At 32.5% G+C, this 14,742-nt stretch overlaps 1 pseudogene; it reads left to right on the top strand.

Moving 5' to 3' along the window:
- Window positions 1-9,393: 9,393 nt before the first annotated feature.
- On the top strand, window positions 9,394-14,044 carry LOC111388811 (annotated as a pseudogene).
- Window positions 14,045-14,742: the final 698 nt, after the last annotated feature.

The raw sequence follows: 14,742 nt of genomic DNA on the forward strand, positions 1-14,742 counted from the left end.
TTTGAAATGAATGAATGGGTTTGGGTCATGACATTGCACAATTAGGCTTCTCTCTCTGGGCTGGATAGAGAATTGAGTTACTAGGTTAAACAAACAAACAAACCTATAAAATAAAAAAATAAAAAAAAAATTTATTTTTTGGCCCAAAAGTCCAATGCGAGCATCTGCTCGCATTGGACGTATAGTGGCTCCGCCCATGCATACGCCTCATACATACCTCGAGAGCATAGTCGTATCTTCTGTATTTACGGAGTTCACGGATGCAACCATCGAGTTCAAATTTACTATTAGATCTTCCTTCCCTTATATACTAATTTATCGTTTTTGCTACCGTTCCTTTTTTGGGTCCCAACGCCGACAATCTGTGGTACAGTCCATCTTTTTCTCCTCCAAGTTAATCCGCTACAGGGACTTTGGCACCCGTCGCCACATAAAGCCACCGAATCAACGCTGATCCTCCGACGGAGACTCGACGACTGCCACTTACCATCATCATTTTTTAAGTACACTCGCTTGAAAGGGCTTTATTAGGGTTTATTTAGCCACAGGGCAGAGGGCGTATTGCTTTAAGTAAAAATTGGGAATTGAAGTCGAGTTAAAAAAGGCACATGATCACTAAAATTTAACATATTTCAATTCACTAGTTACTTTTTCATTAGTCATCGAATTTATATATTTGTCATGCTTTACTTACAAAATTTTAAAATGCTCCTAATTGAGCACTAAACTTCGTTAATGGTTCGTTTAATTACAAGCATGAAATTTATATAAAAAGAAAATAAATTTTAGACAATTCCACTACCTAAAACTTATGTTGAAAAATATTAATTAAATATGTGTGATTGATTAGTTTTCAACATAAAAAATATTATACCTGTTCTTTTTTTGGTATATAAGAGAGAATGAGTAGATGAGAAAGATAAAGAGGGTGTAAATTACCTCAAAAATAAAAAATCACCGCTCTCCAAAGAAAACATTTTTCTTATTTTTGAAGAAAACATAATTACATGACCAAAATTTGAAAAATATTTTTTATGGATAAAATTGTCAATCAAACACCCCAAAAGTAGGAATTTATGTGGAAAAATGATATTTTTCATGAAAAATAAATTCAATCAAACACACTTTAATTGAATTCAACTATTCCATAGTTGAAACAATATAAAATATCATACACGAAGAAGACATCATTTTTCCTTTTGAATACCTCATTACAACTTTAAAATTTATATTTTGTTAAACTTGATTAATATTATTAACTCTAAATTGAAATTTTCATTGTCTATTTGAGATATAATTTTATTTTTATTTTGGTCTAAGATCTCAATCGAAATAAAGAAATAATTTCTCTATTTTTATTTTCTCGGCGTAAATTAGTATTATGGTTTAAATTAAGATTCATGTCAATTTAAAACTACATTCTTCTTTTCCCTTGAAACATAATTTTTGATGACTAAAGAAATTACATCTTCTTAACCAATATCAGTATTCTCATCTTAGATTGAGAGTCTCATTATCTAGCCTATATTTTACTTTCTTGATCTAGGTTGAAAATCATAAAAAATCAACTTTTATTTAAAAATATTATGAAGTCCAGTAATTACTCAAAAATATTTTAAAGTTCAATGTCTAAAATGTGACAAGTGTATAAGTTTGCTAACTAATGAAATATGGTGGATCGGTGATACAATACATGTAAATTCCAATGACCACTTTCAAGCATTTTTAAAGTTCAGTGATCAATGAAATATGATGTGTGGATGATGGAGTACAACGTGTTAAAATTCAATTATCACTTTAAAAATATCTTAAATTCAGTAAGTAAAGCGTGATAAGGATATAAGTTCAATGACTAATGAAACATTTAACTCATTGATGTCCTTTAATTGATTCCTCCAAAATTCATTGACTTATCTTAAAGATTTTATTTTGATTGAAATTTGGTTATTCATCATGTATGAGGATCGTACTAGCATTCACATTGGCTATTTATTTTGATTTATTTTTTGCTTTGCTTTTGTTCAGAGATACCCTATGCTCTTGGATTTTTTATTATTTTTTAGTTTTTCAGTGCCCAACCAAAAAGGAATACGAAACTCGTGCAAATGAAGGGCACTTGAGAAGCAACGCCTTTATTCATGAAGGAAAATCTCTCCAATTTTTGTCAATTTATTTTGGGGATAATTGCAAATACAGTTCCAAATCTTTAATTATTTGATAGACGTCATTGTGCCTCGGCCACGTGGCACCAAGGACTAGTGTAATGCCCCAAAAATTTTAGAATAAAAATGTATTTGTTTTATGTTTTATATTTTTATATTTTGAAAAATTGAGGACTATTATGAAATAAGTTTTAAATTCATATTTTAATTGAGTCCAATAATTAAATTGTGATTGAGGAAGTAATAAATATATCGATATTGGACTCATTGGATAGTTCAAAATTAATTATGTATATTAGGCTCGAGAAAAAGTCGATTTCGAAAAGTCAATTCCAAGATATTTCAGTCAAAAGAAGTTGTTATAAACGATTTTTTTTTTTTTATCAAGTTAAATTTTGAACTCAAAAGGAGATAGAGATGGCTGGGTGAGGGGTAGAGAAAGTGATTTTCTCTTATTTCAAGAATGTTTGAATGATTTTAATATAATATATAATATCATGGATAGTTCCTTCCTTGTTATATTACATATATACCATGTTGATTGCTTCTAAAAGGGTAAATTCCTTTTAGAATTTGCTGAGTCGACCTTTTAAAATTTTAGTTGAGAGAAACATGTAAAAGATAGAAAAAGTGGGTTCTTTTATATAATTTATTTATTTGCTTGATTTTGGGGATAGCATGCCATGTATTTGTTGAATATGAAATGAAGAGATTATCGGGATTGGGATTCTTTTCGGAGATGGAAACAAGGTTATTTGGTAGATATTTAGGTCTCCAATATTCCATTTTTCCCTTATAAATAACGTATAAATATTCTTATTATTTATCTGAAAAAATTTATGTACACATACGTTGGTAACAACTATGCATACAAAACAAGTTTGGAACGTGATTTTGAATTCTACCTTTCAAAAAAAAACTGCTTTATCTCACGAGGTAGGATTATGAGATGCAAGTGGTTTGTCCCATTTAAATCATTTCTTCTTGTTGATAAATGTTATACTCATGAAAGTTATGATATGATATAGTATGATTATGATATGACATGGTCATTCAGTATCAAAAATATGATATGATATGAGCTTTTACCGAAATCTAAAGATATGATATGACAATATGATTATTTTGATGCATGATTTAATATTTTATTTGGGATCGCATTGTTATTCATTTCCTATTGAGTGTTCTCATATACTCACCATTTTCTCTACTCTTACAAGATTGAACGAGTCGTTGGTTGGCGGGTGATAAGGCACAGTCGTAGTGCCAATATTTTTTTTTTAAAAACACGTTAAGTCCGGTTTAAAGTGTATATAAACTTTTGTTCCAGTATTTGTTTATTTGTGTGGAATAAAACGTGTTGTATATGCATGCATGATCATGATATATATCATCAGTTTACTTCTCTTAAATATACACATGAGACACCTATTACGTGCATATGGATAAAAGGGCAGTCAATATAAATAAAATGGGATTCGATTTTACCACACAACAACTTGACCTATAAATTGTTTTTATTTTATTTATGGAATTATTCCTAATACTGAACTGATGGATTATTTTAAGTGAGACTTTTCCCAACTTTATGAAATTACAAAATTTACTTGTCAATAATCCATCTTTAATTAAATAAAAGGAAGTTTTTGGTGACGATTCATATTTATCTTATTGTAAATTTTGGGTCGTTACATCTAGGGCCTCTGCTATCCACGTGGTAATGAAGCCTAAGGCCTCCGCTGCAAAGATATCCGATCCATTTACAATATTGGAACTACCTCAACAAAAACTTGTTTACAAGCAATGAGGTTAAGAATTACAGTTCGAGGCCCATCTCATCCACCAAGTCGAAGTTCAGAGCTCCGAGGCACACACCCTCGGAGAAGTACGAAGACCCCTTACTCAGTGCCAACCCATGTGGGGGAGATCCCGAATCTATGTGTGAAATCTTTTGGAAATGATCGATGGGATATTAGTTATGAGTATGAATGTCGAGTCTTGTCAACAAAAGTGGCGGTTCTGTATAAGCATTGAGTGCGCCACAGGCTAACATGTCAAAGTTGATGCCTATGATTAGGTATTTAAATTAAGGAGATGAGGTCACGTGTACTGATTACGCCAAAAGTATAATGCAGTAGTTGTAGCACAGTTTTGGGGTGTCGATTCCACAGGGAGATGGAGGAATTGTTTAAAGGATTTAACAAATTAGAGTTTTCGTGGATTGTGTGAAAATAGTTTATCAATTTGAAATGAGATTTAAATATCAAAGTATGCGATTAGTGAAGCACCAGAATTCACTCTTTTGAATTGGATCAATCAATATCAACTATTCATGCATTTTACTCAAAAATCTAGGCTTTTCATAACACATTCTCACGTTTGCTCATTGAAATGAAAAAAAAAATGTCCATATACATCAAGTATAAGGAAGTAAATAATCCACCAATAACATAAATGAAATTGAAACTCAACAATTATTTCGATCAATCGATAGAAAAGAGCACAACTGGATCTATAATTAATCTAGTAAAAGTTAAAACAATCTCAAACAACTTTATATAAGCAAGAAACCTAGATCAATTTAATCTCACTTGTAATCCTGGAATTTAGATTTACTATGAACATATTCCACCCTTATTTACTGAAACAGGATTCAAGAAATGACAATATACCTTAAGCATAGAGCAGTAATCAAATCACATCAATAAATCAATTGAGATTTAATCTCAACCAATATTTTAGTCATTCAATGAATAAAAACATGATTGAATCCATGAATAATTTAATAAAAGTTAAACAAACTTCAAAAGTATAAATATAAAGAAGAAATCCAAATTCTAGAATCGTTCGTCAATGAAGAAGCATGTTATATGAATGAAAAGATATAAAAATCACAAAATTCGATCAAGAGCCTTTGTGGCTTCACCAAAAATTTTAGTTCTCCATGAAATTCTTGAGCCAAAAACTAAAGAAAAGTGGTGTGGAGATGAATAACGGCATTCTGGGATGACCTAGGGTCATAAAATCACGTAGGATATGTGTTTCCAAAAATTTTGGACTCAAATTAGGAAACTTTAATTTTCGATTCGGAAGTGAACCATGTGACCGCATAATATTAAGTGTTGCGATTGCATAGAACAAATATTTTCAGCCCTGAAGTTCCGTAGAGCCTTCTATGCGACCGCATGGTTTTTGAACTATATGATCACATAGTTCAACCATTTTCTCCGCCAAACAGTTTTCAATTTTTTTGTCATAACTTTATCTTTCGATGTCTAATTGAGATAATTCAAATTACGTTGAAAAGTTAACTCAAAGAGTTACAACTTTTCTTTAAATATCATCTTCCAGTTCGATCGTTTGATATGTCAAAAAGGGGTCCTAATATGAGGCTAAAAATCGGTGCATAACTTTTTCAATTGAAAATTGAGGTATGATCATAATTTGATGATATTTCATCTCTTTGACTTCTTTTCTCATCTGCTCGACCTCTAACACTCTCAAATCTTCATCATAAGGTTAGACACAAGTTTGGAGTATTTGTACTTTAGTCCCCAAACTTTCATTTTCTTCCACATTGGTCCTTTTTCGCTCTTTTCTTCTAACTTTCACATTTTCTACCAAAATGCAACCTGAATCAAAATATAAGTATAATGAGTACATTTTGATATCAAATAATCACATGAATGTAATAATTAAGAGAGAAAAATATTATATTTTACACTCTTATCATAGACCCCCAATCCAAGAGTCACCATTTCTCTTGTAACCCTATAAATACCCCCTCCCCCACCAATGTAACCAAAAAAAAAAAAAAAAAAAAAAAAAAAAAAAAGGATAATGTAACTCTAGATACTACAGAACACTTGTTCTTCATTCTTGTAAAATTAACATTTACACAGCTACATTCACGTCATTTATTTCTTGTTGATTCGTCTGTGATTACTGACCATCACACTATAGTTTCACAGGGCGAATGCCGGAGTCTTTATGCATCCGATTAGTGACATACAAATTCCCTTATATTCACACTTTTGGATTATTATCAATTCATCACTTGTAATCACGTGTCAAAAATCTACCTACGTGTACTTCAAAGGAAGCCAACACCTATTGGCACATTTTTGGTGTCAACAAACGTTATCCAACACGTGTAACCTATAGGCTCAAATCTTTAATTTAATTGTAGCAGAAGGACAAATGGACCATTTTTGTCTATTTGACCTAAATAGAAAAATAAAATTTTGATTAATTTTGACAAATTCTAAAAGAGGAAAATAGTAAATTATACCATCCAAAATATTGACAATTAAAATAAATTGCAACAATGGACCCTGATCTTTTTAATGTTTGCAGACTTTATCCTAACCTACAATTTATGTAAGGAAAAGTCCTTGAGTTTTCAAAAATATGCAACTAAAGCCTAGATGAATGAAACCATCCAATTGATCCTTAGTTGACCCCAAATTGATTTTGACTAGATTTGATAAGGGCAAAATTGTATCTTTGTCAAGCCCGTATTATGAAAACAAAACACAATAAATAAATAAAAATGAAAGAAAATAGTTTTCTTCTTCACTTCATCCCATGCGCCACCCTAACTTACCCCACCACATGGCCTCACACCTGAAAATTAACGATGGACATCGTGACCTAACACTATCACCACCTCCACCACCATCGCTGAAGTCAACAATATTTTTGGTCGGCCAAAATTCATGAAATCTTCGCTACAAATTTCAGATCCTGTAGAATCACTGAGCTCCACCATTTCCCCCGTTTCTAATTTCTTTATTACCCAAAAAAATTTCGAGATAGATTCCTAAGAATATCAATGCCTTCGTAGTCCAATCTCCCATGAACAACTCAAAACATAATGCTAGGACTAAATATCTGGTTTAAGGATAAAGATTCGACATCACACCACAAACCCATGTTCTATTTTTACCAGAGAACTCAAATAATTCAATTTTATGTTCCAGTGGCTTATTCAATTTTATTAAAGGTATATCTGCCTATTTCAGATGGTTTTTCCACTTAGTAATTTTCATTACCAAGCACAAAAAGCCAATGCATTGCACTCTAAATCTCCACACCCACTAATTTTGAGCAATTTCCATTCAAAGTTAAGGGAATGTTGTTCAATTTCCTAATATTTTCAACAATTTAGAGGTGGGGGAATGCAATTTCCTTATATTTCAACAATCTCCACACCTATTGCCTACACTAGTGTGTTACCACCACCATGTGCATCAATTGCCTTGATTTTTAATGGTTGAAAAATAATTTGAGAAGTTTGTTAGGTTGTATGGACACCGGGAGGGTGGGTTGGGGGGAGAGGGAGTTTGAGAGAGGGGGGTGAAGTGAACATCAATACGTGGCCAAAGGTGGTGAGACCGGAGGTGGCAGGTGGTGGGTGGGTTTTCCCCAAAATGGGTAAGTGGCAGTAGATGGGGAAAGATGATGTATTTATTTATTTTACTTGTTCTTCTATTATTTAATTGTTTCATGTGAAAAAGATAGTGAAGTTATCATTTTTCCTTATCAAATTTGGTCAAAATCATTTTTTTTTGTCAACTAATAGTCTCCATCCACTTGAACTCCAACTGCATGTTTCTGAAAGGTTAGAAATCTTCGTTGGAACAAATCAAAGGTTAGGATAACGTTTGCAAAAATTAAAAAGGATGGGGACCGCTACTGCAATTTTTCCTTAACAATAATTAAACTAGTAAAAAAAGGTGCTCTCCACCTCCAAAACAAGCCACCCCTTCTTCTTCAACTTTTTTTCTGACGGTAAAACACCATGCTGAACAATGAGTTGAGATTTGTTGTCTAATTTTGATATCTAAATGGTTGTCCATCCAATGAATTATTGACATGTCATCAATAATTAATGTATTATCTCAAATTTACCTTCATTAACTTTATCACCAATCAATCAAGTTGATAACATGTCAATAATTTATTTGATAGACAATAATTTGGACAACATATCTCTTTTGCTAAACAATGCACCATAGACATTATCCAAAGCATAATGAAGGATTCCAGGATTTACAGTCACCATTTTTTAATTCAACCCAAAAAAAATATTTTACAAGACAATCCAAAAAATTTCACTCAAGAATTTTAATTTATGTGAGGAATTTGCTTCCAAAATTTCTTTGGTGTGTTTGACTGACTTTATTTTTTATGAAAATATCCATTTTCCATCCAAAAGATAAGTTACATGATCATATTTTCCTTAAAAATAAGAAAAACATTTTCTTTATCAGGGTTAGATTTTTATTTTCTAGACCATTTACACTTTTAAAAAAACTATAACTTTATGAAAAGTACAACATTTTTTAGATTGAAAAGTAGGTCAATCAAATACAATTAATTGAAAATTTTTATTATGAGCAATTCAATTATTTAGAATTTATTTTCTTTCCACGCAAATTTTATATTTACAATTAAATACACTCTAATTGTGAGCTTGGCCCAACAAAGGCTTGCATTCTATTAAGTTAGGGATATATACATGGCTTGACTAAAGATTTAGGCTTGGAGGTGGATGTATTAGTTGCTAGTGCTCTAGTCAAGTTCTATGCAGAGAATGATTGTATAGAAACTGCACATCATTTATTTGTTAAATGGCCTTAGAGGGATAGTGTTTTTGTGGAATGTAATGCTTAATGGTTTTGTAAAATGTGGAATTTGCTGGATAACGTGATTGGTTTGTTTGGAGAAATGAGGGATGGTGTTTTCCGGCCAAAATGGAGAAGAAGATGGAATAGGATGCGGTGGTGTTGAAAAAGATTTTTGGGGTGTGGGTGTGGGTGATTTTTTTCTTGATTTTTAGTTTGATTATTTAATCGTTAATATTTGAGATAATACTAAATTTATTATTTTATCCTTTCAAAGTTTATCAACATTTTATTTTTCTGATTAATCGAAAGCAATCATCTAGTTGTCTTTTTGCAGCAATTAAATTAAATATTCGAAGTTTTGTGGGTGATACAAAATAATAATAATAATAATTGAATAAAATTTATAAAAGAAATTAAAGATTTTAGATTGCAGTTATAATTATCACTTTATTTTAATTAAATCTGACTCGTCAAATGGATTACTTTGGCGCATTCATGCGTGTCTTCTTCCCTGCGCCAAACCGTAGCTCCTACGTTTCCTCCTCCTTCAAATCCCTCTCTCTCCCCTTCCAACCCCTTTGCACCACATCCTATCCTAATCATCATTTTTACGCTATAATTTTGTCAAGTATTTTCCCAAACTTAATCTTTTGTTTAATCTTTACAGGAAATTGAGAAAATCAAATCCCCAGAAATCTTCAGTGAAGGCCGTCTATGCTCCGGAGTTCTATGCATCGGATTATAGCTCGCGCCAGGTAATTTGGTCAATTAGGTACTTTTTCTTTCTCCAGTTACCTCAAATCATGAGAAAAGGAGAAGAAAATGAATTTAGTTGTATAAATTATTAGACTTTTACGGCTTTAATGGAGTTTGAAAAATCTTTAGGGATGATTTACAATTTCCTTCATCGCCATACTTCCCAGCATATGCGCAAGGGGGCAAGGACCACCTCCGATGGTTCAGGAGCGTTTCATGAGTGTTATAAGCCAGCTTTTTCAATATGTAAGTGAATATTGCTTGAATTGAACTTTTGAAGTATGACTTGTCTGCCTTTATTGATGTTAAATTGGAAGTTGATTTATTATAGAGGATAATACGATGTGGCGGAGCAGTAGATGATGACATGGCCAACATTATTGTAGCTCAGTTACTCTATCTTGATGCTGTTGATCCTACCAAGGTATATTTTATAACCCTCGAACGTTCTTCTTCTCTTTCATTCATCAAAGTTCTAATATTTTTGGTCCAATTAGTTTGAATTGGCGCCTTTAAAGGTAATACTTGTACATGTGCACATGATAAGCACAGAAATAGGCATGTTTAAGTAAGATGTTAATGATTTTACATGAATTATGAAATTAATTAGAAGCTTAACTGGAGCTTGCATCTTTCTTGAATTTGATTCATTACTATTACAGTTATAGATAAATATCTTCAGTACAACATGTGTGATCTTGCTTACTATTTCTTTGCAATATGTAATTAACCTAACAAATCTTTTCACTGTTTCTCCTAGGAGAGTAACATTGTGCTATAAGGTTGCATGGTTAAAACTTCTCTTTGCAGTAAGTAGATGACAGTTTTAGGAATTTAAGACTTCCTGTTGTCATGTCAATAATACAAAGTTTTAATACTTCCAATCTGAGTTGTTGATGTAGAATTACATTTTGCAAAATCTTTTGCTACTAATATGCTAATTGCTATATTACACATACTGAAATAATTATATAATAGACGACTATGTAATAATGTTGGCAGCTTGATTTCTCTTTAACTTCTTTGTCATCAAATTTTTGATCTCATGGAATTGACATAGATGCTAATTGTTATTGCGTGCACACAAACATCCATGTATGGTTACTGTTGTGCTTCAATGTCTCCCTCAGTTACAAATGATAATTTAAAATAATTTAGCATTAATTTGTCATGATAATTTAACAGGATATAGTCATGTATGTGAACTCTCCAGGAGGATCGGTTACTGCTGGTAATTTCTCTTACCATTGTCCCATTATTTATGTTATTTATTGTTCATATTTCTAATCTGCTTCCTCTGGTCTCTTTAGGTATGGCCATATTTGATACAATGAGGCATATCCAACCTGATGTTTCAACTGTATGTGTTGGACTTGCAGCTAGGTAAAGATATGTTGTTACTCTTGTATATGATTTGGTGCAAATTGCAGTTATTTTGTTCGTTCTTGATGGAATTATATATTGCAGTTTTATGAACTGTTAATAAGTTAAAATAAACAGGCAGGCTGCTGCTATCTATATTTACGATTTTTTTTAAAATAGTCTTGTAGTTTTGTAGAAGTGAATTTGTGTGAGGCTATATCGTACTATAGATTTAGTTTCTCACATGCATCACCACTTCATGGAATAAAATAGAAGATATCATGATATTTAGCAAAGATTCTTCACCAGCTTCAGTTTTTTCATGGTTTAAACTGTATTTTCCATCAAATAATATTTTCAGCTGGTACTCAGGCATATATTTCTGTGAGGTACTCCTGACTGCTCTTGATAGATGCTTTCATGGGGGCTTTTCTACTTATTGCCGGTACTAAAGGTAATATTTGGTTGTTTTAAGTGGTTATAACATTCTATTGCTGCTTTTTTGGTTACTGAAATTACTCTACCTTCTTTCTGATGCTTACTATAGGAAAGCGGTATAGCCTTCCCAACTCAAGGATAATGATCCATCAGCCACTTGGTGGAGCTCAGGGTGGGCAGACTGACATAGATATTCAGGTATTTGACTGTTATTTTATTATTTTTTATTTTTTAAGGTATGCTAGTAATATCAGAGTGGAAAGCAATGAATCTACTATTTTGTTCTTATGAACATCTATGGATTGTGGAATAATTTTTAGAATCGGGAGTGAATTATTAAATTCTTTGTCATCTTTAGTTGGAGTTACAAACTAGAGTAGCACCCTAATCAAATTATAGGTTCTAGGCTGTTTCAAGCTTTGCTTGATTTTTTAACGAGCCGTGATTTAAATTCTAGCTTGGATTAATTTGTGAGTGGAATTATGTCAACTGAATTTCAGTTGAAACGAATCTGAATGGAGCTCAGGAGCTTGGTTTTTTGCTACAGTTCTTTGTTATCGAGATCTCCTTTACAAAAATATCCCAGAATTGGACTTTCTGAAACTCCATTTATATTATTTCTGAAAAAGAAGTAAATTTTTAATCTCTATCATGCAATTGAGTATGTTCTGGTTTCTCCATTACACCGCATTTTTTACATGGCATTGCTGAGAAATTTGATTTGTTATCTGTTTCTTTTGGGGAAAAAAATAAATATATTGGTTTCGTGTCTGGAAAAAAATGTTTCCTCATAGTTCATATTTATTATGAATTGTTACTGGCTAATGAAATGTTGCATCACAAAGCAAACTTAAATGGTTACCTGGCATATCACACTGGTCAAAGCTTAGAGAAGATAAACCAAGACACTGATCGTGACTTTTTCATGAGTGCTAAAGAAGCCAAAGAATACGGGCTTATAGACAGTGTCATCTTGAATCCACTCAAAGCTCTACAGCCACTTGCAGCTGCTGCAGATCAACAACAATAAACTTGGTGTTTACTTTTCACTAATTTATTGTCATTTTTCTACAAGTACTATGGGGTTTTCATTTTTTTTGCCACTCAGATTCCTTCTACAGCTAAAAATTTTGAATAGATGTTCCGATACAGTGAACTTCTCCATTATCAAGCACCTCTATGCATTGTTTTCTGTTTATCGTATTTTAATCTAACAAAAATCTTGTGATCTCTATGAAGCTTTCTATCGTTAAACATCTATGATTTGTCCATGTATTCAAAAGGTTGACGTTTCGTTCATTTACATTAAATATGTAGTTGCACAGCCTTCTTTTGGTATAGGGGCAAGAAATCGGAGTGTCTCTCTGGTGATCGTGCCTAAGATTTTTTATCCATTGTAGGAGGTCATTTAGTTTCAAGACAGCCTCCTGTTTATGAAAGTTATATGTTCCATCGAATCCTGTCAAATTGAGATAATTGTAAATCTCATATATTCTTTGCCATTTCTTTTGATACAGGAGTTCAAATCCCTATAGAAAATTTTCTGGAAATATTTCAAATGTAGTTTCAGCGTTTCTTTTAGCTCTAAATTTAATCTTGAGAATAAAAGTTAACCCTGCCTCAATAACCCAAGATTATTCGGAAAACAAACATATGATTGCCTTGTGGAATCTTCTGCAACATTTCACCCACAAGGAGTGCGCTCTGGGAATAGTTTTAGCAAAACTGATATAGAGGAAACATCTTTTGGCACACTGCCAAAAGAGTTGGACTATATTAATCAAGCTGTGCGAACTCGAACTCTTAAGTAGAATTGTGACAATTGACTAGGTTTTTTTGTTGTGCCGTCTTCAATTCAATGATCAGGAGAAGCTAGTGAAATATTATATATTGCCCTAAAGCAATCACTTATTCGAGATACATTAGAATCAAGTGCTCAATAGAAATGTAGATCTTATGACACTTGGAATGCAAGCTTGCATTCCTAGAAGATTTTTTTTAATGTTTAATTTAATTTTTAATTTTTTTTTCTCATGAAGGTTGTAAAATATGAAGATGTGGGCAACCGTTTGAGCTCATCAAAGCAGTCATTTTCCTCTATTTTGGTGCTGGGGATTTTCAATATTGTTGAGTACATTTGATATTTCATGGTTTTTTGTGAAAAGGGTTGTTCTACCTTTTTTTTTTTTTTTTTTTTTTTTGGCATCGGTAAATATAAAATTACATAGATCAAAACTTCATGTCAAGTACACCGAGCAAATCTGGGCAAACAAAGATCAAGTAACAAATACATGTACACCAGACATACCTGGATTAACAAATTGAAATGATGTACCAATGATAAGGACCCAAATGGGTTGTTTTCTTGATCAATGATAGAAGAATGGCATGGAGATTGGGAAATGTGGAAATGATTTTCATCTTCGGTGTGGGATTTGCTGTTGTTTTAGTTGTACTGCATGTTCGTGCTGTGGCGTCATGGGTTGAGCATCAGTGAGTACAGGGACTAGATTTTCCTTCTTTGTAGCAGGCAGATGAATAACCAGGGGCCGGATGCTTATGAGTAGATGTGTAGGTGATAATGAGCATGAATGCATCTATTAATCTGCATTTCTCAACTTGTTTTTGGGCGGAACAACCATTTGATGTGCTCATTTGTAATTAAGCCCAACAAAATAAGTTTGCATGTTGGAATTCAGGGGTTGCTGGTATGGACTAAACCTTAATCACTAACTCCAATAGCAATAAAATTAGAAGCATGTAAAGCAAGTGCATTACAATATTTTACGGACCTCGTCTTTCTCAGACGAAAAATACTCCCCATCTACCTTAAAACTCACTGTCGAGGTTTTCTGAAAGGCAAAGATCAATAAAACTGAGGTTGTGCTTGAAGTAATTCACTTAAAATAAGCAATAAATAATTAATTATCTCTATTGTGGAGCTTAGAAGAAAAGCACAATGGTGAAGGAAAATGAACCTGGGATAAAAATGATCCTTGGATTTTTACCCATATTTCATCCAAGACCGACAATCAGGAGGTGATACACTTTTATCATTTTTCTTCCTAGTTTCACAGCCAGTACTACCCTCTGCCACCCCTAGAAAATCAAGAAAATTTGGAAGATCTTAAAGAACACGATTTAAGAATTCTTAGTGATTAAACAAGATAAATGATTTTAGACTCAAAAAGAGATAAAAATGATCCTTGGATTTTTACCCATATTTCATCCAAGACCGACAATCAGGAGGTGATACACTTTTATCATTTTTCTTCCTAGTTTCACAGCCAGTACTACCCTCTGCCACCCCTAGAAAATCAAGAAAATTTGGAAGATCTTAAAGAACACGATTTAAGAATTCTTAGTGATTAAACAAGATAAATGATTTTAGA

This window comes from Olea europaea, unplaced genomic scaffold (genome assembly GCF_002742605.1).
Source record: "Olea europaea var. sylvestris unplaced genomic scaffold, O_europaea_v1 scaffold529, whole genome shotgun sequence".
NCBI classification, from domain to species: Eukaryota; Viridiplantae; Streptophyta; class Magnoliopsida; order Lamiales; family Oleaceae; genus Olea; species Olea europaea.